The sequence below is a fragment of the Vulpes vulpes genome, chromosome 1 (assembly GCF_048418805.1).
Source record: "Vulpes vulpes isolate BD-2025 chromosome 1, VulVul3, whole genome shotgun sequence".
Lineage (NCBI taxonomy): Eukaryota > Metazoa > Chordata > Mammalia > Carnivora > Canidae > Vulpes > Vulpes vulpes.
This window is the reverse complement of record NC_132780.1, coordinates 177,925,207-177,947,624: the sequence shown is the minus strand read 5'-3', so window position 1 is coordinate 177,947,624 and position 22,418 is coordinate 177,925,207. Positions and strand designations below refer to the sequence as shown.

At 39.5% G+C, this 22,418-nt stretch overlaps 1 protein-coding gene across 4 annotated transcripts in view; it reads left to right on the top strand.

The window, feature by feature from the left end:
* BACH2 (BTB domain and CNC homolog 2) overlaps positions 1 to 22,418 on the top strand; it is a 348,520-nt gene that overhangs the window by 181,733 nt on the left and 144,369 nt on the right. For 2 of the 4 annotated variants that reach the window (XM_072737368.1, XM_072737375.1), the window contains exon 3: positions 20,764 to 20,912. The exons of the other annotated variants lie outside the window; for them this stretch is intronic. The gene's annotated coding sequence lies outside the window, so the exon portion shown is untranslated. The remainder of the gene's footprint in view (positions 1 to 20,763; positions 20,913 to 22,418) is intronic. 4 annotated transcript variants of the gene reach the window in all.

Here is a 22,418-nt window from a genome sequence, read left to right as displayed (position 1 = left end):
TAAGAGAAAAAGTCCAAGGTCAGAGGCTTGGAACACACTAAATTTAGAGGGGGCGCAAGCCAAGGGGACTGGGAAAGAATCACAGATGAGGCAGGTGAGAAGTCAAGACAATGTGATACCACAGAAGCCATGGGAAGAAGTCATTTCATGGAGGGCTGAGTCAAAAGCTGCTGAGAAGTCATGCAAGATGAAAAGAGAGAATTGAGCATAGAATTGGGAAGATGGAATCATTGGTGACCCTGATAAACACAGTTTCTCTGAAATAACACAGAATCTACGTACACCAGGTTAAGGAGACAATGAGAAATGAGAAAATAGCAGTAAGTCTAGATAACTCCTTCAGGGGTCTTCCGTTGAAACAGAGGCAGAGAAAGTGAGTGGTACTTGGGGAAGTCAGTGAATCAAAGTCAGTGAATCAAGATTGTAAGATGGGAGACATTAAATATGTTTGCAAGCCAGTGGTCCAGGAGAAAGGGAGAAATTGATGTCACAAGGTGAATGAGGATAAATCCAGAACAAATTCCTTGAGTGGAGAAGAGATAGGATCCAGAGCTTGAGAACAGTAATTGATTCCTAATTGGGGGAGGAAGAGTAAACAGGAAGCCCAGGAATGGGCAGAGCATTTCTATGCCCTTAACAAAAAGGTTGACAATAGAAAACAGTCAAAACTAAAGACATTTCTTTAGGGCCTCTGAAATGAGAAGGGGTCTAGGTTCTACATTTATTTGGGGATTTTTTTTTTTTGCACTTGTTTGGTTTTTGTTCTTTCCCGCTTGTCTGGAGAGATGGCAAACATTCTCTACTGCCCCAGCCTTTGGTCTGCTTCCCCCAGGCTGTGAGAAGCAGAGTACCCACCTAACAACCAGGTTGGGGATCGGATTGGCCCCATCTCTCTGATCTCCAGTAGTCAGGTTGTCTCCCAAAAGCCTGGGGGCACAGTGGGGACTGGACAAAGAGTGCATTGTGATTTCTTGGTTGTTTGCTTTCATTAATAAGCCATAGGAGTGTAGCCTGGTGTCCACCCATCTGACTGGACACCTGGATTTCTCTTTGTTATTCCAATTACAAGAGAAAACAGCTCTGGAGTTGAAATGTCTCCTTTCTCCTTTTGAGACTGCAGGGATTGACAGCTGGAACAGGTAAGCATGGTCAGGGCTCTATTCTATCCCAAGCAAATGCTGTCCATCTTCCTAGGAGGATATTTTAAACATTATTATTGTTAATGAGAATGAGTATCAATCATTCCCTTCAGTATCTCAGGTTAGTGATACATGACTAACTCTGTGTCATCTCAAGACATCCCCCAGGTGAGGGGGTAGTTTCAGAAAAAAAGGAAGTGAACTGTGTCTGGTTTCATTATGAGGCTGGAACTTGTGTCAGTCCTCACGCCCCATGGGCAGGATACTGCACAGAGCAGAAATCCTGAAATATGTTTCATCATTAAACATCCTCTTATCTTAGATAGTTCTCAGTAGGAGGAATAAATAAATATAGTAAATATTTATTCCGAGTTTCCTCTCAGAATTGACGGAGCAGGATTCAACACAGCATACACACTGAGCCAGTTCCTAAAGGGTATTGTTTACTGAGTGAGTTTTCACCCTGACTGGCCACTGCTTTGTAAGCCTACTACAGTTTCATGATAAAAAAAAAAAAATCTCTTGGGCACTGTTCTCTTTCATGTTTTCCTTTGCCACTGAGTATATAAACAGAAGAAAGAAGAAAAAACAAGTAACTCAACCTGAAAGAGCTGAAATTTAATAACAGAAATAAAGACCCTACGGTTGCATCCTCCCCTTCCACCCCCCAAAAATGAGCTTCACAAATAGAGAATGTGGAAAATAAAAAGCAGTAGCAATATACAAAAGTCATAAGGGTTTAATTTCTACAAGCTCAGTCCTAGTCACTGATGTGACAGAGTGGCCCACAATGTTAATGAAATTGTGATCTGCATTGTAGGACTGAGAAGTTGACAGATATCTCTATCTGCCCCTCACTATTAAAATTATACTATATTTGAGGTCACATTTTGATGGATAAGTTGGCAAATGTATTGTTGCCTATTCTTTGGTAGTAAACTTAAATTGTTATTTTTTAATTTAGAGCTTAAGTTTTCTAAAGACAAGGGCCCAAGACAATGATAGTGAGAGAATTTGAAAACATGTCCCAGGTGAAATTTGAAGGAATTAGAAACAATTACCCAGAGAAAAGACTTGGGGTAAAAAGAATTGGAGCCATGGTTACTCCCTAACACATATAATCCTTCCTCTGGTTTCTCTGGAGGGCAGACCAGTGTTTTTAAGCTATCAGGAGGCATATTTGCTTCAGAAAGAACTGTAATGATATATGCAATGACGTATACTTCTCCAAAACAGACGTGGCTGCTTAGGAGATAGTACTTTTCTTCTCAATGGAGGTATTTAATCAGAATCGGCCTCTTGATGGTCAAGTCTTTGAGGTTGGGTTGTACTAGACAACCCCCAAAGTACCTCTCGCCCTATTGTGGTATTTATCAATATTTATTTCATGCAGAGTATAGAGTTGGTTTTCATTAATCATCTACTTGATTAAAATAATGAGCTATTAAAGATAAAAATAATAAAGTAATAAAATAATAAGCTATTAAAGCCAAATAAAAAGAGGTGGCCACTTCTCCAGAGCTACTGCTATTGGTCCTTGAAGATAATTTTTTAGAGCAAATATTTTCGGAATATTTGTTTAGTGTTTCTGAAACTCCAGCTTCAAAATGTGAAAAGGTCTTTTTCTGCTCAGCCCTTATCTCAAGGAAGAAAAGAGAAATGTGCTGACCACACACAGCAGGGCCAGTGTGCCTCTAACCTATCTTCTTTCTTCTGAAGATCAGTTGCTTTGGTAGAGAGCTTTGAAGAGGACAAGTGACCCAAAGTTGATGCAAGAAGTTTATTAACTCCAAGAGAAACTACTGGTGCAATCTGTGGTTATAATACATGGTAAATCTTAATTACTTTGGCTTAAAGCCCCAAATTTTGGAATTTAAAATCTAATGATGAGGCCTTTTAAAGCAGATTTTGATGACTAAAATGAGGAAACTTGCCCCATCCTCCACTTTTCTTCTTGTTCAGTGGGTAACAGTAGAATTGCCACCCCCATCAATAGATAAAAGGACTGAAAAACAGGAAGCAACATGAAATGGTTTTAAATTACTTCGGGAAACTCCTGAAAGTGGGTGTAATGTGTGTGGGCCTTTAAAATGAATCATATTTATTCATTTGATGTACAGCCACTTAATTATTTCTTATAGGTCATCCTAACGTGCCTTGGTATTTTTCTTTTCCTGGCTACATTTGGTCCTTCCTTGACATGTCTTAACTGCTTGTTGGTTTGGTTCCACCAGTACCATTGAGTTGTTCAAACTAGCCACTAACAAATGTATTACGGAGTGTATATGAAATAAAATCACAAGAGATGAAAAATTCAGTGATTTAAAAAAAAGATTTTTAAGATAAGATTTGCTTAGCCCACAGCGAAAGCCTGATGTGTTTGGCTGCAGAGCAGCTAGATAGGAAAAGATTTGGCTAACCTCTTTAAGTATGATCACCTCAAAACAACAGTGAAGGAAACCTTTGTTGTGTAAATGCCTTGATATTCTAAAATCCCCTTGAAGCCACCTCTACTTCCTCACCCAGAAGGTCAGTCAGTGTCTGCAACACTAGTGTGTATAATCCACAAGTGCCCAGACCTCAGTGGCCACCAGGAAGGCCTGGCCCTAACATTCATGTGAGTCGGAGCAAGGAAGGGAACAAATGAAGTTCATGTGCCATATGTTTAAACATGAAAATATTATAAATCAGGCTAACAAACTAGTTGCATGAAATACGTGCTGTCCAGCTACCTTGACATGATGAATTTTCAGAAGGACAGATTCGGATCTAGAATTCTGAAGCTCCTTGGAGCTCCAAACTAGAGCATGGTAGGGCAGCCCAGGTGGCTCAGCGGTTTAGCACCACCTTCAGCCCAGGATCGAGTCCGTTTTGGGCTCCCTGCATGGAGCCTGCTTCTCCCTCTGCCTCTCTCTCTCTCCCTCTCTCTCTCTCTCTCTCTCTCTCCTCTCTGTGTATTCTCATGAATAAATAAATTTAAAAATCTTAAAAAAAAAAAAAAAACTAGAACATGGTAGTGTACAGAGAGCCGGGGTCCACCCTGCCCCTTCTTTCCTACCCCTTCTCCCACTCGCCCACTCTGTCCCACACTGCAGAGGCCTCAATGCACACATGTAGACAGCCCAGCCTTGACTCTAAGGGCCAGAGTTGGCATGTCCTACAAGAGAAACATCATGGCATCATGCTTCTGGGTCTGGCAGAAGCAGGTGCAGTGTTGATGTTTCAGTAGAGCATTTTGCCAATTTTGCCTGCATCTTATTGTTCAGGCTCTATTCCTGTTCCATTCTGTATGCCTGCACCTCTCCACAGACATCTAGGTGTCTCATTTGGGACCTGGATTTAAGAAATAAGTTAGTCAGCCCCTCTTTTTACCCTCATCAGAAGAAGTTATCTTCTTAATAAAATTGGGAAGGATTGTAACATTTTGGGGGGAAATAACATCACAGGATCCTTGATCCCCAAAGATCATAAATCGAAAAGCCTGTGGCGTGTGTGGCCTCTCCTTTGCCACTTTCTCAATCATTGACCAGGCCCTTTCACATCTCTATACTTCCTTGACCTCATCTATAAAAATGGAGACTAATTAGTGCTTGTTTCTGACTACTTCAAGTGGCAGTTTTCAGGACAAATTTCTAAGTAAGGATATAAAGGGTAACTAGATATCCTATCAAGCCCCCTTCCAGTAAAACTTCATTTAACAATCCAAGAGCTTTTTTATTTTACCAAGAAATATGATTCAGATTTCCCTAAGTTGACAGAAACGCGTGAAATCTGTCTCTAACAGATGTTCCCCATGATCCCCCAAATGTAAACATGTTTGCAAGACGATAGTGAGACAACCTGTTTACACAAGGAAGTACTTAAAAAAGCAAACACAAAAGCATCACCCAGAGCAGTCATTGTGATCAAAGTGCCGTCAATTATTAGGGTGTAAAGGGAACTGATGACTCAACTTAGCACCACCGCGGTCTCCAGATTTCAGTTTCGTAACAGAGTTTCTTTTCAGGAATATTCTTCATTTACACACAAATCCGATTTTCTTTCTCAATGTTTCTCGATTTTTGTCAAACCGAAATACCAGGATCCCTTCAAAAGACAACTCCGATACCAAGATTATGCTCAGAGGAGCATCACACGGACGTCTTTTGCCTTGGAGAGCTGTGGCTTTTACTCCCTGGGATCTTGGTGCCCGAGAAGAGGGACAAGGTCTTGTACACAGCAACTCCTAGCTGTCTGCTCTTACACCTCCCCACTTAGTCAGACGCTGCATAGAAATTCTCAGACTGCATAGTGGTAGAAAATAACTTTCTGAATCAATCAAAGTGTGATATTTTGATCCTTTCACATGCCCGGGTATTCTGGGCAAATGCATACTTAAATCAGTGACTCATGGATCAAGATGCAAAGTAGGTCTCTGCATGCTGGCTGGCTAGAAATCAGTTTTTAAACCTGAAGTGAATATAGTGTAATAAAAAATATACATCATTTGTGCCAAGTTTAGCAGTTTTTGTGAGAGTAATCACCAGTGTCCCTCCAAGTAATGTACATTGGGAATCTGTACTGAGGTGTAAAGGTGTATGTAAGAAGGATCTACATGAAAACCCCTTAGAAGTCTCTGCTGATAGGGAAGGTTCTTTTGTAAAGGATCCAACAAAACTCCTTTAGGATGTGGTTTCCCATTGAAACAAAACTTTAATCTCTGTTACTCTGAGAATGGTGAGGCTAGAACCTGTAGCAGCTTTACCTAATGATGTCCACTCAAATAGACCTAATGGGATAGACTGAGAACCTGCCATGTCTTTATATGAACACCCCTTTCTGGAAAATAGGTTTATGTTTCACAGTGAATCCTAGAGTTCCAGGAACTCATCTCTTCAAATTATTGTATGGTCTGTCAGAGAGTAGGAATGCCACTAAGACTATCACCCCGAAGCAGGAACATCACCTAGTGCCAAGAGAGGACGAATGAGTAGCATGGGCTTTTTTCTGTGGTGCAATTTAAGTATTATGTGCTGGGATCTACCTGTCCTTTGGAATACTTAAAAATATTTAAGACTCAGCTTTAAGACAAAAAGAGGAAAAGAGAGCTAACAAACAAGTTCAGCCATGGTTGCAGGATACAAGGTCAATATTCAAAAATCAAGACTCTGAAAATGAAATTAAGAAAACAATTCCATTTACAATTACACCAGAAAGATTAAAATACTCAGAAATAAGTTTAACAAAAGAAGTGTAAAACTTATACACAAAACTATGGAAGACTACAGAAAGAAATTAAAATAAATGGAAAAACATCCGATGTTCATAGATCAAAAGACTTAGTTTTGTTAAGATGGCACTACTACCAAACTGATCAACATGCATATTCAATGCAATCTCTATCAAAATCCCAGCTAGCTTTTTTTGGAGAAATTGACAGGCTGATTTAAAAATTCATACGGAAATGCAAGGGAGCCAAAATAGCTGAAACAATCTTGAAAAAGAACAAAGTTGGAGAACTTCCTTTCTGATTTCAAAACATCCTACAAAGTTATACTAATCAAGACAGTGTTCATAGGACAATAGAATAGAATTAAAAGAGTCCAGAAATAAATCGTTATGGGGTGCCTGGGTGGCTCAGTCAGTTAAGCATCTGTCTTCGGCTCAGATCAAAATCCCAGGGTCCTGCTCAGCAAGGAGTCTGCTTCTCCCTCTGCCTACTGATCCCCCTGCTTGTTTCTCTCTCTCTCTCTCTCTCACTCTCTCTCTCCCTCCATCTCTCCCCATCAAATAAATGAAAGAAAGAAAGAAAGAAAAGAAAGAAAGAAAGAAAGAAAGAAAGAAAGAAAGAAAGAAAGAAAGAAAAAGAAATCCTTATGTTTGTGTTAAAGTTTTTCAATAAGAGTTCCGGGAATATTTGATAGGGAAATAATAGTCTTTTCAACAAATGGTGCTGGCACAACTGGATATTCACATGCAAAACAATGAAATTAGACCCCCTACCTTAAAGTATATACTTATGCACATACAAAAACTACTGTATGTGTATACAAAAATTTACTCTAAATAGATCATAAAACTAAATGTAAGAGTTCTTACTAAATGCAAACTTAAATGTAAAACTCTTAGAAGAAAACAGGAGTAAACCTTTGTGATCTTGGATTTGGCAATTTTTTTTTTTTTTAGATGTGACACCAAAAGCATAAAAGACAAAAGAAAAAAATAGATAAATGGAACTTAAGAAAATTAAAAACTGCTATGTTTCAAAGGAAACCATTAAGATAATGAAAAAATAATCAGAATGGGAGAAGATATTTGCAAATTGTATATTGGGTCAATGGTTGGTATCAGAATATATAAAGAATTCTACAGTGCAACAGTCAAAAAAACAAATGACCCAATTAAATAATGGGCAAAGCATTAAAATAGGCATTTCTCTCTAACAAACACGTATGAAGAGCCAACATGTGCATGAAAAGATGCTCAACACCATTAGTCACTATGGAAATGGTAATCAAAACCACAATGAGATGCCACTTTACCCCCACTAGGCTGGCTAAAGACAGAAAGATAGTAATAAGTGTTGGTGAGAATGTGGAGATATCCAAACCATTGTGCATTGCTAGTGGGGTTGGAACATGGTACAGCCATTTTGAAAAACAGTTTGGCAATTCCTCAAAATGTTTAATATAGAGTTACCATATGACCCAATGTATATTGGTCAGGGTTCTCCAGAGAAGCAGAATCCATAGGATGTATGTATATAAGAGATTTATTTTAAAGAATTGTCTCATAATTGGGGTGACTGGAAAGTCCAAAGTCTACAGGTAGGCTGGGAGGCTAAGGACCCAGGGAAGAGCTAATAATGATGCTGAGCAAGTCTAAAGGCAGCCAGCTGTAGAATTCCCTCTCCTTCGGGGAGATCAGGTTTTTTCATTCAGGGCTTCAACTGGTTAGATAAAGCCCACCCACATTATAGAAGATGATCTGCTTTACTCAAATGTAGTGATTTAAATATTAACTGCATCTAAAAATACCATCACGTCAATATTAAAATATGTTTGACTTAATATCTGGGTACCACTGCCTGGATAAATTGATCCATAAAATCAGTCATCACACAGTAATTCCTCTGCCAGGTATATATCCAAGAGAATTGAAAACATATGTCTACATATATTTAACTTTAGTTAAATGCTCATACCAGCATTACTCAGCCCAAAATGGAAAAAAAATGTCCACTAACTGATAAACGGATAAACAGAATATAATATATACATACAATGGATTATTATCCAGCCATAAAAAGGAAATATTGATACATACTACAACATGGATGAACTTTGAAAACACTGCACTAAGTGAAAGAAGCCAGGTAAAAAAAAGCCACATAGTATCTGATTCTGTTTACATGAAATGTGCAGAATAAGCAAATCCAAAGAGATAGAAAGTAGGTAAGTGGTTGCCAAGGACTTGAGGGGAGGAGAAGGTGAAGAATAGCCACTAATAGGGATGGGATTTCTTTTTGGAGTGATGAAATGTTCTGAAATTAGACAGTAGTGATGGTTGCACAAATCCATAAATGTACTAAGTCATTGAGTTGTATACTTTAAAATTGTGAATTTTATGGTATATGAATTATGTTTCAGTAAGCCTATTAAAAAGATCCTTAAGACTCCAAGAGTATGTGGTCCCAGCTAACTAGTAAGAAGCCACAGTGTTTGCTTCTAAAATGCAGAATGTATGCTGAACCCTGTAAGTGAAGAGTTGGGAAGAGGGATGCAAACCACCATTTCTCAGCTACCTTCTGTGTCTAAGGAACTGTGTCTGTACCAGCTCATTCAGTCATTCTTTTTTTAAAAAACAAAAAAGCCTTGCAAGTTGGTTCTTATCATCCCTATTATTTTATGTTGGGAAAATTGAGCCTTTATTTAAATTAGTGGCCAAAAGTCAGTCAGCAAGTTGGGATTGGACTCGGGTCTGTCTGACTTTAGGCTTACTCTCCTCCTCCTGCACCACACTCACTGCTCCTGACGGAGAAATTCTGTCCCTGGCTGAACAAAGAGCACAGGGACTGCTACTGAGCATTCTGAGCAGATTATTCCCAGGGTTCAAAGGGATGAAAGGCTGAAGGATGCTTTTGGAGAAAAAGCAAAGGAATTAAAGACAAAATGGAGATTGTTACTTTTATGGTAAAGAAAAAAAGTCAGGTCTCATTTTTTTTTAATTAGAAGAGCACCATCGCAAGGAAAGTGACAGGGAGAGAAAGGGGACAGCAAGATCTATGACAGCAAAATAAAGAGCAGAACCCAGGAACATGAGGGTAGAACAAGCTTGTCATAGACCAGTCAGAGAAATGAGTGTTCCCAGAGCAGCCAGCTGACTTGGTGAGAGATGTAGCCCTGCTGATGTGATTTTGACCAGAAGCCAGGTGGGACTATTCCTGAAGCCAACACAAGAAAAGTCACTTTCACCTTGAGGCTAAAGTGGTACCAAAGAAGGTCACCCTAGGATGCTCTAGAGACCCAGTACAGAGGTCTGTAGACAAAGTGAGCTCTTTTGGAGTTCATTTATAGTGGAGGATTTTAACCTAGGGTCTGTGGATTCATAGGGGATGCCTTGAGCCCCTCCCAGAATGTGGAAATATGTTCTGTATGTGCATCTTTTTCTGGGGAGAAAAAGTCATCAGTTTGTGAAAGGACCTATGACAGGAGGAGGTTTTAAAAAAATTAGTTTAGATGTTTCTCTTAAAGTGCCAGGCTAATTTTCTGGCTGTGTGATAGATTGTGTTAAATGGTCTGGCACTCCTAATTTTTGGAATAAAAATGAATTCTTAGTGAATGATCTCACTGCCTACAGTGCTGTCTGATTCTGTCCTGGCATTTGATAGAACTTGTTAGGGGATTAGGTAAGACAGGATGTTGGTACATTTGAGGTCATTAAACCAAGAAAGGAAGGAAAAAAAAAAAGAGAGAAATCTTGCTAAATATATTGTGGAGTTGAACTAAATGCTGAATAGCTGAGGGACGTTCTTTGTGCTCTGTGCCAACACTTTTAAACCCTGCTGAGAAACAGACTGGAGCGGCAGAGACAGCTCCATCTAGATGTAGCACGTTGGTAAATGCCTATCTTTCCAAGAAATATTGTTTTACTTGTCCTTTTATGGAGGAGGCATGGAAGGCTGTGATTTCCTGGGTTGCATAACATTTTTGTAAGCAGATACAACTAGTATAGAACCTCGAGAAACAACAAAAGCTACCTTTTCACCTGGCAACCAGCGTTCTCAGAGTTCTGGTTTCAAGACTGGGAGGATAATGGAGAATATGTCACAGAGAGAAGTATATCTGAAAGGTTTTGTTAGATGAAATGTAACCCCCAAAGTTTATTTTCTACCTGTGTTTTCCTGTCTTTTCTTTGAGGAGGAACACTCTTAAATTGCATTTCGAATTTACTCCTCAGATTTTTTTTTTTTTTAAGTAGGCTCCACACCCAATGTGGAGACTGCCTCGCAGCTTGAACTCACAACCCTGAGATCAAGCCTGAACTGAGATCAAGAGTCGGACGCTTAGCCAACTAAGCCATCCAGGCCCCCCAGAAAATACTCTTAAAAATGTACTGGATGGGGCAGCCCCCGTGGCGCAGCAGTTTAGCGCCGTCTGCAGCCCGGGGTGTGATCCTGAAGACCTGGGATTGAGTCCCACATTGGGCTTCCAGCATGGAGCCTGCTTCTCCCTCTGCCTGTGTCTCTGTCTCTTTCTCTCTCTCTCTCTCTCTCTCTCTCTCTCTTTGAATAAATAAATAAATAAATCTTTTTAAAAAAATGTATTGGATGAGTCATGGTGATGGTTGCCCAGCAAAATTAATGTACTTAATTCCACTGAACTGTTCACTTAAAGATGTCAAAATGTGACTTTTATGTTTTATGTGTTTTGAAATATGCATTGATGCTATGAAAATATGCATTGGATAATACAGAGGGGGAAATCATTTACCTTTTGAGATGGGAATTCCAAGTATCTTTATGTGTTAAATATATGCCCTTTCCTCTGTATTGATATGAGTAAGTAATAGGCAAAAGTGTATGTGGGATGAAAATGCTCCCTTAAGCACTCTGTAACCCCAACTCTGTCACTACTCACTGGCTGTGGGACCTGGGATGTGTATCCAAAGTAGATGATGAGCCTTCAATAAATTCTTTCTCCTTCTCATCCTCTTCTCACACCACAGTTTCCTCATCAGTAAAAGGAGGATGATTGAATGCCATGATCTCCAAGGTCCTTTCAGCTCTACCAATCCATGCTTTATGAAAACAAAAAACAAAAACAGAAAACAAAAATAGGTCTGCAGAACAGTATCAGATCCATCTGGACAGCCGCAGTCCCCTGTGTGTACACACAGCAGCTTTTGCCACTTCTGATTTGCACTCTCCTCTGCTCCGTATTTTTTCTTTTCCTCAGCCTGCAGAGAATCATCCGTAAGCTTAGAAAGGGGAAATGAGGAGAGAGGATTGAGGTGGCTCAAGACAGAGGGCTGGGGTGAGGAGCCTGGCGGTGGGTGTCAGGCTGGGTGCAGTGCCTACACCGCAGCAGGACTGGAGTTGGTTCTGATGGTGCCGTGTGGTTATGGGTACCGTGGGATTCAGAGCCACAGCCCCCGATTCACTGAAGGGTGTATGACCACAGCAAGATAAAATATAATTGATATTTATATAAGGCAGATGGTGGCAGGAGCATAGAGACTGTAGATCCAGGGAGAGAAGCTGAGTTTGTCAAGTGAGGAAAAAGCAGGAAGCGGAGCCTGTTAGGGGCAGAAGAGGCTTCTGAGGGTGCAGGTGGCAGCTGGAGGGGAGGGTGAGGGCAGGAGTGTGGCCAGAATCCCCAATCAGGTTTTGAGCTGGAATCAGATGAGATCTGGCTCTAATAAATCAAAGCGTAGGTACAACTACATGCTGAGTCTCGTGAGTCCTCCTCGCAAATCACCCAGCCTTCTGTGATCCTGGGGACTTTCGATGCCAAGAGGGAATTGAAAACAGAGAGGCCAGTTACCATGACAATAGCAGTGGACCCAGTGAGAAATAATGGTGACAGGAGTAGAGATGGAGAAGGGTAGACTGACTGGAAATATAAGTTGAAGGTAGAATCGGCAGCACTTGCCGACGGGTTAGATGTTTAGAAGGGAGAGGGAGAGAGGAAAGGCTAAGAAATCTAAGATAACTCTTAGTTTTTTAGCTGAAGGTCAGTGGTATTGCCTTTTCCTTAAATGGTTTATCACACCCTTTTTGAACAACATATGGCTCACCTGTCTTCAGGGTCCTGGCCAAAATTGTTGCAGCCGTCACACCTGCAGTGAGCTCTGCGTGGACCTCGCCAGCCTCACTTGGGGACAGCCCAGCAGCACCTTGCTTTGTGTGAGCCCCACTTGGCACCCACACTTGTGCAGCTTGGAAGTCAAGGGGCACCTGCAATTGACAGTTGAGTCCAGCAGGCATTTGAAGCTCCCCAGGGGGATAGGACTTTCCAGGTTTTTCTGGCTGGTAAATGAGCATGGGCAGAGTTGAAGTTCTCAGATTAGGGGAAGGAGGCAGAAAGATCAGACCAAGCATGGAACCTAGGAGAAGTCAAGGCACTATTGGCCCATCCAAGTTCTCAAGAAACGGCCGTTCACTACGTTGGCAAGCAAACCCACTGGGCTTACACACTGCATTTCTTGCAGATGAACTTAGTCATTGTGTGATTTCATGGATGATCTTCGACATAGGGATAGTAAATATGGTACTTGAGCCCTAAATGGTACATCAGACCCTGCTCTGGGCATTTTCTGCTTGGGCATTGATTGCCGGGAATGGTGATGCTCTTCTGAGATTGAGACCCAGAGTGAGATTCCTCACGCAGCATTTTCACTGCCATGTCCCATGACTAAGGACAGGTATCCTGTGCTTTAAATCACCTTGAGAAAATGATCTGGGTCATTTCTTAATAAGCTACACGGTAGTACTTTTATTTAAAGAAACTGCAATAGAAAAAAGTATTTAAGTCTTATTAATTCTAATTTAATTCTAATGTGTGAAATATAACCATTTTAGGACTAACAAGTTAATTAGTTCTTTTTCTACACATAATCAGATTACTGTAGGACCTGCAGCTTCATCAGGTTTGACATTTTACCGGTAGCACATGGAAAATTGATCATGTTTCCTTTGGGAAGAGGGATGTCATCTCCCCAAATTATAGTGGCTGGTAGTGCTACAAAGGAAAGGAGTAGCCTTGAGAGTCAGGTGGAGACGGATTCAGATTGCATGTCACCCCCTCTCCATCATTGTGACCTTAGCCCAGACATTTACCCTCTGTGAGCCATGGTTCTCCCATCCAGCAGACAAGTTAATAATACCTGTAAAATTCCTACAATAGTTCCCAGTACACAGAAGTTTTCAGCAAATAGAACTTAGTATGATATGTAAATACAGGACAGTATTTTTTAAGATACAAAGCCTACAAACCCCCAAATTATTTCAGGTGTGTATTTTCAACACATTTCTTTTTGGGTTTTTCTTTTCTGAATTGTCAATGGCTAATAGTTCTAAAATAGCACTATCCTCTTATAATAGAGGTAGAAATCTGGACAAACCTACCATATTTTGGGAATGCAAACATCTTGAATATCAAAAAAGTGAATTTTCTAGCTATATTCCCCAACCAGAATAACTTCGTCCCAGCACCTGAAATGTGTAAGTGGAAACTTTCAGAGACATTTTCATCTTAATTTTCTCCATCCTGTCTGAAATGGCTGCGTCTTTCTGTGTTGTAGCAAAAAAAAAAAAAAGAAAAAAGAAAAAAAAGAAAAGAAAAGAAAGAGAGCACATTTCCTTGCATCACCTTCCCATGCCAGTAGAGCAAAACACAAAAGCCACAAGATCTATGATTCAAAGGTCTTTTGCCTTATACAAGTGACTATTTAAATTGCTTGAAATGTAAAGTTTTTAAAAATTCATCTCTGTAGTTTCCAAAAAATTAACCCCTTTCTTTTTAAAGCCCTTCTGGCCATAAAATGATGTGTGACGACTCCATTTAGTGTTTCTGAATATGAATAAGGACACCAGGGCCACTCTCAGTTTACATGTTTATTGCTAAAGCTGTCACCAAATTTTTAGTAAATTTTATATAGCATGGGACAGTGGAACATTTGAGATTTGACCTTTTCTACAGGTGATAGTTCCAAAAGTACAAATTGCATTCAGTCTAAGTTTTAAACTCTTGTTTTCTGACCACTGTAAATTATTTTTCTACTCAATCCAGAGAGAAAAAGTGATGGGAACATGCCTGTGTGTCTATAGATGTGTAAGAGTCATTTATCAGCTCCCAAAATCAGTAGTCCAAATTTGGGCAGGGGACCAGAGTGGCATTTTAAGACTAGGAGGTCAGGTTGGCTCGATGGTACCAGCCAGGTACAGCCCTGCTGGGATACTAAGCAAAACCCAGTTGAATATTTTGCCTCAAGTTAAAATACAGTGAAAAGAACTTAAAAAGACTGTATCCCAGAACAGCCCGGGGGTCTCAGCGGTTTAGCGCCACCTTCAGCCTAGGGCATGATCCTGGGGTCTCAGGATCGAGTCCCACATTGGGCTCTCTGCGTGGAACCTGCTTCTCCCTCTGCCTGTGTCTCTGCCCCCCTCTCTCTCTCTCTGTCTCTCTCTCTCTCTCATGAATAAATAAATGGAATCTTTAAAAAAAATTATTGTATCCCAGAGCAAGATGTCCCTGTCCTTTTAAATTTAGGCAAACCTGGATTCGGGTTCAAACAAGAACATAAACCAATTCTAAATATTTTGTTTTATTTTCCTTGTAACATTCTAAATGATACAGTGGTTTCAGTAAGGTGGTAAGCATAGGAAAGAATTGACGACAGGACAGGGAAAACATTATTGGAAATTGGAAAAGCACTAAACCAAACCACTTTCTTAGAAATTATGTTGTTAGTATTATATTTGTGGTGTAGATAAAAGTACCATCTATAGTTTCCTAGCAAAAAGCAAATACGGTTTTGTTCATCACATCGCATTAAAACCACTAAGAAAATCTTAGCTAAGAGTTGAATTGTAGAGACAAAGATGCAATCAGCTTCACTTATACAAGAGGTACCTTCTAGAAAACCCGATCATTTCGCTGCTAATTGGTATAAATGTTCCCTTGCCCACTGCATGCAGCTTGAGATCCACTTATGCTTTTATGATTGTTGCTGTAATTAAATACCACTTAGTTTCTCTTAGGCTTAAGAATACAGGTCTCCTTGACTTTTTCTTTTAAATAAATTTATGTTTGTGCAAGAGGGAATTACTTACAGATAATTTCCCATACCTGGGATATGTTACTTTACTTGTAAGGGAAGGAACAGTAATCATTCAGATATCTCTTTTTAAACTTTCCCCCAGCTTCTCTAACAGTAAATATGAAGAAATGAAAAAGCTGTGCTTTCATGCTTAGTGTAGCATTACCATATCTACTCACCCACCTTTTCCTAAGCATAGTCCTGTGAACCACTTCAAGGTTTTGTGAGGTCTTCGGAAATCAGTCTAGCTGAGAAACACCATGAGGGCAGGAAGTGTCCATAGCTCTCATTCACCATTGTTTTAAGACACTTAAATGGTGCCCAGCACCCAGGGAAAGCTCAGTAAAAACTTCTTGAATGGGTGTTGTCCAGTGGGCTTCTGGAGTCTGAAATATGTCCCAAAAAACTAGTATGTAAGGCATCTAGGGCTGCACTATCCAATCAGGTAACCACTAACCACGTGTGGCTATTTAAATTGAATTTAAATACATTAAAACTAAAATTCAGCCCCTCAGTTGCCCAGTAGCACTTATTGAGCATTAAATACTCAATAATCCTGTGTAGCTGTGGCTGCCATATTGGACAGGATACGTACTGAAAATTTTCATCATCACAGAGAGCTGTGTTAGTGCTGATAGATATGATGAGTAGAGGCCTAAATTGGCGGCTCCAATTTTTTTAAAGTGAATTTCCCATGTGACCATAATGTGCACTCATAATTTAAAAAGTAGACTTTTTTTAAAAAGGATTTTATTTATTTATTCATGAGAGAGAGAGAGAGAGAGAAAGAGACAAAAGACACAGGCAGAGGGAGAAGCAGGCTCCATGCAGGGAGCCCAACGTGGGACTTGATCCCGGGTCTCCAGGATCACACCCTGGGCGGAAGGCGGCGCCAAACCGCTGAGCCATCCGGGCTGCCCTAAAAAGTAGAGTTTTTACATCTCTCTCCCCAACACTGTAAGAATTCAGTCAAGAAAGGTCGGTGGCCCATGAAGTGGCTATCTCTTTGAAACTGAAAGCCAAACAACAGCGGGGCTGTTAGCAAACTGACATTACGGTGATGTACTCATTTGACTACACTAGTTAGTATGTGAAATATCTGTACCAGTTAATAAAGAGTTGGCTATTTCAAGCCCCTCCAGTACCTACTTCCTGTGGCCCAGAGGCCTTGGCCATTCACCTAGTATCCTTCAACCTCCCCTTAATCCAGCAAAACATGTTGGCTAATGCCAGTCCCATCCATGGAGCTAGCAGACTGCTCAAGAACTCTCCACCCCAGCACTGGAGGCCTTAGGTTAATAGGTGCAGCACTTAGCCTCCAGGAGGGACTGGTCCCAGAATTTTTCTAAGAGTTGCCATATCACCACCATGGCCACGTCCCAGACCACAGAACCATTGGCTTCGAAAAGACCTTAAAATCATCTCATCCTATCCATTCATTTTACTGAAGAAACAAGTCACAGAGTCACCTAACTAGTTTGTGGCCAATTTAGAGATAAAACTCGAATCTCCTAACTTGGTATTTTCTTTTTTTCCTTTGGTACATCTTCCTGTTGTCAGTTTCCTTAACTATGAAATGGGAATTAATATCTTTATGCCTCACAGAGTTGCTAGTAAAAAAAATAATGATAACCCACATTTTACATATGTCCTATAGTTTACAAAAGCCGTTTTGTATGCATTCTCATTTAATCCTCCCAAGAACCTGTGAAAGGTGTTAGGTTAAGAAGTAGCAAATGACCTTCCCAAGATAACAAAGCTGCTATGATAACAGGGATCTCAGTCTCTTAGGGCTTGGGAAACTATAAACTCCTTTGTAAATGTAAGATAACATAACCACATGGTATTACTAGTTTTTAGCTTGTGGTATTTTGCAGTTCAAGATTTAGTGACATTGAAAGTGGTAACTTTGTTCAAGCAACGCATTTTTTTTTTACTTTGATAATGTGCCAATTGCACAGACTTTGGTTCAGCATTAAAACAGAAGTGGGCTGCTTCGAAGTGTATTTTTAAAATGAGAGAATCCAAATTTGTAATTAGCTTTAGAAATGTTAGTTGTGCAGTTTGAGTATATAAAGAGCTTCTGGTAATCATTTCTGTTATTAGTAGGTGGCTTATTTTATTTTTTGTATTTTCCCCCAAGCAATTAGGCATTTTGGAAAAAAACAAAGTATGTTCTTTGAGGGGTTATTTCCTCTATTACTGCTTTATTTTTTCACACCCTATAGTTCTAGTATATTTAGAAAATTAACCACATATATGATTGTGGCAAAGAAAAATCCTGTAGGAGCCATTCTACTCACTTGACATCTAACTGTCAGGAGAATGTTATTTAAATTATAAAGAGAAGCCACAGTGAAGGAAATGATTCACTTCTTGATATATCTTTTGTCTTTTGGTCTTTTGATAATTTTGATAGAAACATCCCTTACTAAGATAAGATTATTGGGAAGATCAACTCAACCCACTCCCAAAATAAAGTGGAATTTTTTGCATGTGTTTCTTTCTTTCTCCCTCTCTCTCTCTCTCTCTCTCTGAATCTCAACCATTTTATAGTATATACTATATTCTACTTTGGAGAAATTGAGTTTGTAGATAAGGAAAAGAGTGATGTTATTTCATTCTAGATGACAAAGAAGTATCTCTTCAGTTTTATTTTATTAGCATATGAAAATGGTGGCATTCTCTACACCAATTATCCTGTAAGGTTTAATATATGTAAAGGGAAAAGAGAAAAATCATTAGACAAAGCTATAAATGAAAAGGAACTTGAGATTGTGGGTCCTGACTTTATCATTACCAATTTGTAGTCCTATCTGGGAAGAATGTGTTTGGTGTTTGTTTTTTGAAGAAGTACATATTATGTGTGTATCCATGTCTTCTCTACATGTACCCTATTTTGTGTTACACAGCAGACTCCCAACTCTCTGCTGTACTCTAAGAGATGTGGCCTCCCTCCTGTACATATAAGACCTTCAAAGTGTTTATTAATATCTAGAGTTTTCTTGGATTTTGTCATTTCCCCTGCTTTTGTGGCAGATGCTGCTGTAGAGGGTGCTGATCAAAAAAAGCATAAAGGGTAAAGTTTTTATAGCTAGACGTGAAGTCATGTAATAAGACAGGAGGCTTGATTAGACCTTTGAAATTCCAAACTTCTGATTCCTCCAAACTTATTAGGGAGGAAGGGTGATTGATGAGTGAGCACTTGCTTTTAAAAACTTTGTAGCTACCGGTTTTTATACCAGTGCACTCAGCATTAAATGAGATAATGCACACAACCTGCCCAGCACCAGAGTTGACACATGGTAAGCACTCAATAAGAGCTATCCACTATTATTAGCTTGTCTGACTTGATTTTGTCTTTACATCTCTTTCTGCTCTCTGATGGCCATGGTGAGTAGCAGCAAAATGTCCAAGAAACAAAAACACCAAAAGGAAGGGAAAAAAGTCCTCCGTAGCCTAGAAGCAGAATTTATCAGCCTACAAATAATTAGCATCAGAGTGTTTGTCTTCTCAGGATGATGTGTGAATTATTTCCAAACCCACCCCCATAACTTTTGCCAAGTTAAGACCCCATGGACAAGTGACAACTCCTCCATTGCCCAGATCTGACTCAGTCTGGTCTAATGAGGTTCCATTTGATGGCAAACTCACAGTAATCCCATTTCTCTCTTGTTGTGTGAAAGATAGTATGCTATTCACTATCTTCTGTATAAGAAAAACAAAAATAAAATCTCCTAAGTATGATTATCATTGATTAGAGCTTTGTTAAGATGTATGAGATGCAAGTGCATTTTTTCTGTGCTATGATAATGTGGGTAATTAAACAAATTAACCAGGCACTCATGCTGTGTTAGGAGTGTAAATTGGTATAGCTTTTCTGGGAAATCATCAAGACCCTTAAAGTTCACACCAGTTGACCAATAATCCTTTTTCTAGAATATACCTAAAATATAGTATTCAGAAATTCAGACAATCTGATATTCAGATACATCCCTCAAAGTGTTATTTGCATTAACAACAACCAAAAAAATGTAATTCCCTAAATGAAATCATTAAATAAAACCCTTTTCCGTGGGATATAATATTACATAGACATTGAAAAGCATGTTTTTGAAGTGTTTTTAATAACTTTGGTAAATTCTCACATTCATATAACATTAAATGAAAAGTAGAAACAAAACTGAAATTTTTGTGTATCTGAAAAGAATAATGGTCCACAATCTTTTATTCTTAATTTTGAATCCAAAAGCATTCCAAATTCAAAGGGGTTTTTGGTAATTTCTTTGATAGAAATAGCTGCTCTGAACTAATGTGAGATTCTATTTTAATCCAATTTAATAAGAATATACATCTGTTTTGCTACAGAAATGTTATGAAATATGTGCTGCTCTAGACCCTGATGGAGTATTATGTGATAAATGGTAGCTGCACCAATAAATAGTTTTAAAATCCAAACAATTCTGAATTCTGAAACATACCCTGAAGCTCAGAAGTTTCAGTTATGGGGTTGTAGAACTATACAACAAGGTAGCATTAGTGATTTATCAGTGCCAAGGCTATAGTTGATCTTTCCTTTTTCTTGTTTATTTTATTTTAATTCCAGTTAGTTAACATACAGTGTTATCTTAGTTTCAGGTGTACAATGTAGTGATTCAACATTTCCATACATCACCTGGTGCTCATCACACAAGTGCACTCCTTCATTCTCATCACCTATTTCACGTGTCCCCCCATCCACCTCACCTCCCCTCTGTTTTGTTCCCAACAGTTAAGTTTGTTTCTTGGTATCTTGTTCTTTATGCTTTTCCATATTTTCCAAATGTTCTACAGTAAGCATGTATCAATTTATCATGAGAAAAAAAGTGTTAAAAATCAACGTGTTTAAGGCCTCAGAGAATCACCTCATTTCAGTCAGAATTCCTGAACTTGTCATTTGCTTCCTGTGTCTTCCTGTCACTGCAGTTACATGTGTCTTTTAAATCTGGGTGCTCTGGTTTGTTGAAAGGAAAACCTTCATGAGATTGGACATTGATCCATCTCCAAACTGCTTTTGGGTTAAAAAGAGCAACCAGTGAGGGATGCTCACCTACAGGATATACTCATGGCATAGGGCTTCCCTGTGGGTTGAGCCCTGGCATTGATCCCTTGGGATATCTTATCATATTCTGTTTATGTGGACCAGTCAAGAGGCAGACAGAGGCACAGTAAGTTAGAAGTTATAAACACAAGGGAGACAGTGTCACAGGATAGCAGGAGGGAGGGAGAAAGGCTGATGTCCGAGGTGTACCCTGCTAATGGACAGCTCTTCCGTCCCATTCAGGTGGACACTCACTGACCTGTCACAAAGTTGCCCTGCAAAGCTTTGGTGTCCATGTCTGAATGGATTGCTGTAGCCTTCTCATCTCTCCCTTCGCCCAGTTCCCCGCATCCTAAGCCTCGAAGCCAGCACAGAGCCTGGAAGAATTACATGTAAGTTTTGACTGAGGTTTCTTCCCTCAAACCAAACAATGGTAAGAATTTTCTTAGGTGATAACAGCAGGTAGCCTAAACCCGCATGGGTTACTTTTCTTTTAACAAAGTTTCTTGAAAATTACAATTGAGAAAGGGAGCAGGGATTCAAATCTGCATAGCGGTGGCTCCTTAATTCATTGGCTCTTGGACTTGCATCAGAATCACCTGAAGTGTTCTTTAAAGTATAGCTTGCTGGGCCTCATGCCTAGAATTTCTGATTCAGGAGACCTGGGGCGGGCTGGGAAGTTGCTGTGCTGACAAGTTTCCAGGTGATGCTAAGGCAGGTGGTCCAGGTGATGCTGAGGCAGGTGGTCCAGGGACCCCACTTTGAGAATCACTGCTTTAATTCAAGTGTAACCGAAAGGATGAACGATAAAGGGAGAAAAAAGTATTAAATATTCGGTATTACACACCACTTAATTCAGATACTTAGTGCCTTGCTGAATAGATTGACTCATCTCTCAAGAAAAGAGAGTTTTTTTGTTTTTTGTTTTTTTTTTTGAAAAGAGAGTTTTAAGGTCCTCTCGGCCCCATCACATTTGAAAGTACAACCAAGTAGATGCCGTTATTCTGTGCCAGCTTTAGAGTCAATAGTATCAGTCATTCTTTGCCCTTGGTTTTCAACAAGGGTGACTTAACGGCACTGTATCCGGCAAAAATGACAGTGGCAGTCCGTTTGTGGGCATGTTCATCATGTTCTTAGACACTCAGAAGGAAAAATCTTTTCTTCCCCTGGGTTGAGAAATATATTGCTGCTTTTTAAAGTGAATCATCATGGTATTATCTTTCCTCTCATACACTTAAATGGGAAATGATTTACAAAACACATGTGGGAAGGGAGGCGCATCTCTAATAAATAGTCCTTATCATCAAGCCAGGTTTCTCTGGGATTTTAAGTTCTCAAGACTGACATATTTTGAGGATCTGCATTTTGAGGATCAGTATTTTGAGGATCAGTGTTAGCTTTGAAGTAAGCCAATCACCTCTCCACTGAGGACAAGAACAATTTATTCCATGTTAATGGGAAAAAGTAGAAGATTTTGGCTCAACAAATGTGCATTTGGATGTATGTGAGCATACATGCAAATGTACATATGTGCCTATGAATATATATGCATTTTGTATATTCCTAGCTTTCATTGTAAGAATTTTAAACATTTTTCTTTTGTTTCATTGAGTCGATGGGAGTATAAAAATAGTATGAGTGATGCTGTCCAGGAAATGTATGAGAAATTTCTGGGCATTTAAATCTGTGGATAAGCATTGTGATTTATAACATTTTACTTGGTATGGTAAATGTTCGTTCAGGATAGCACTTAGGACTTACAGTTCTTTTATTAGAAATCACAGAAATTGAGAATAATCACTGTTAATAAAGCACTACCAAAGCAGACATAATGAAGGAGCTTATCTATTGCCTACCCATTGGCAGAGCCAAAAATCCTGGAGATAGATTTAAGTGTG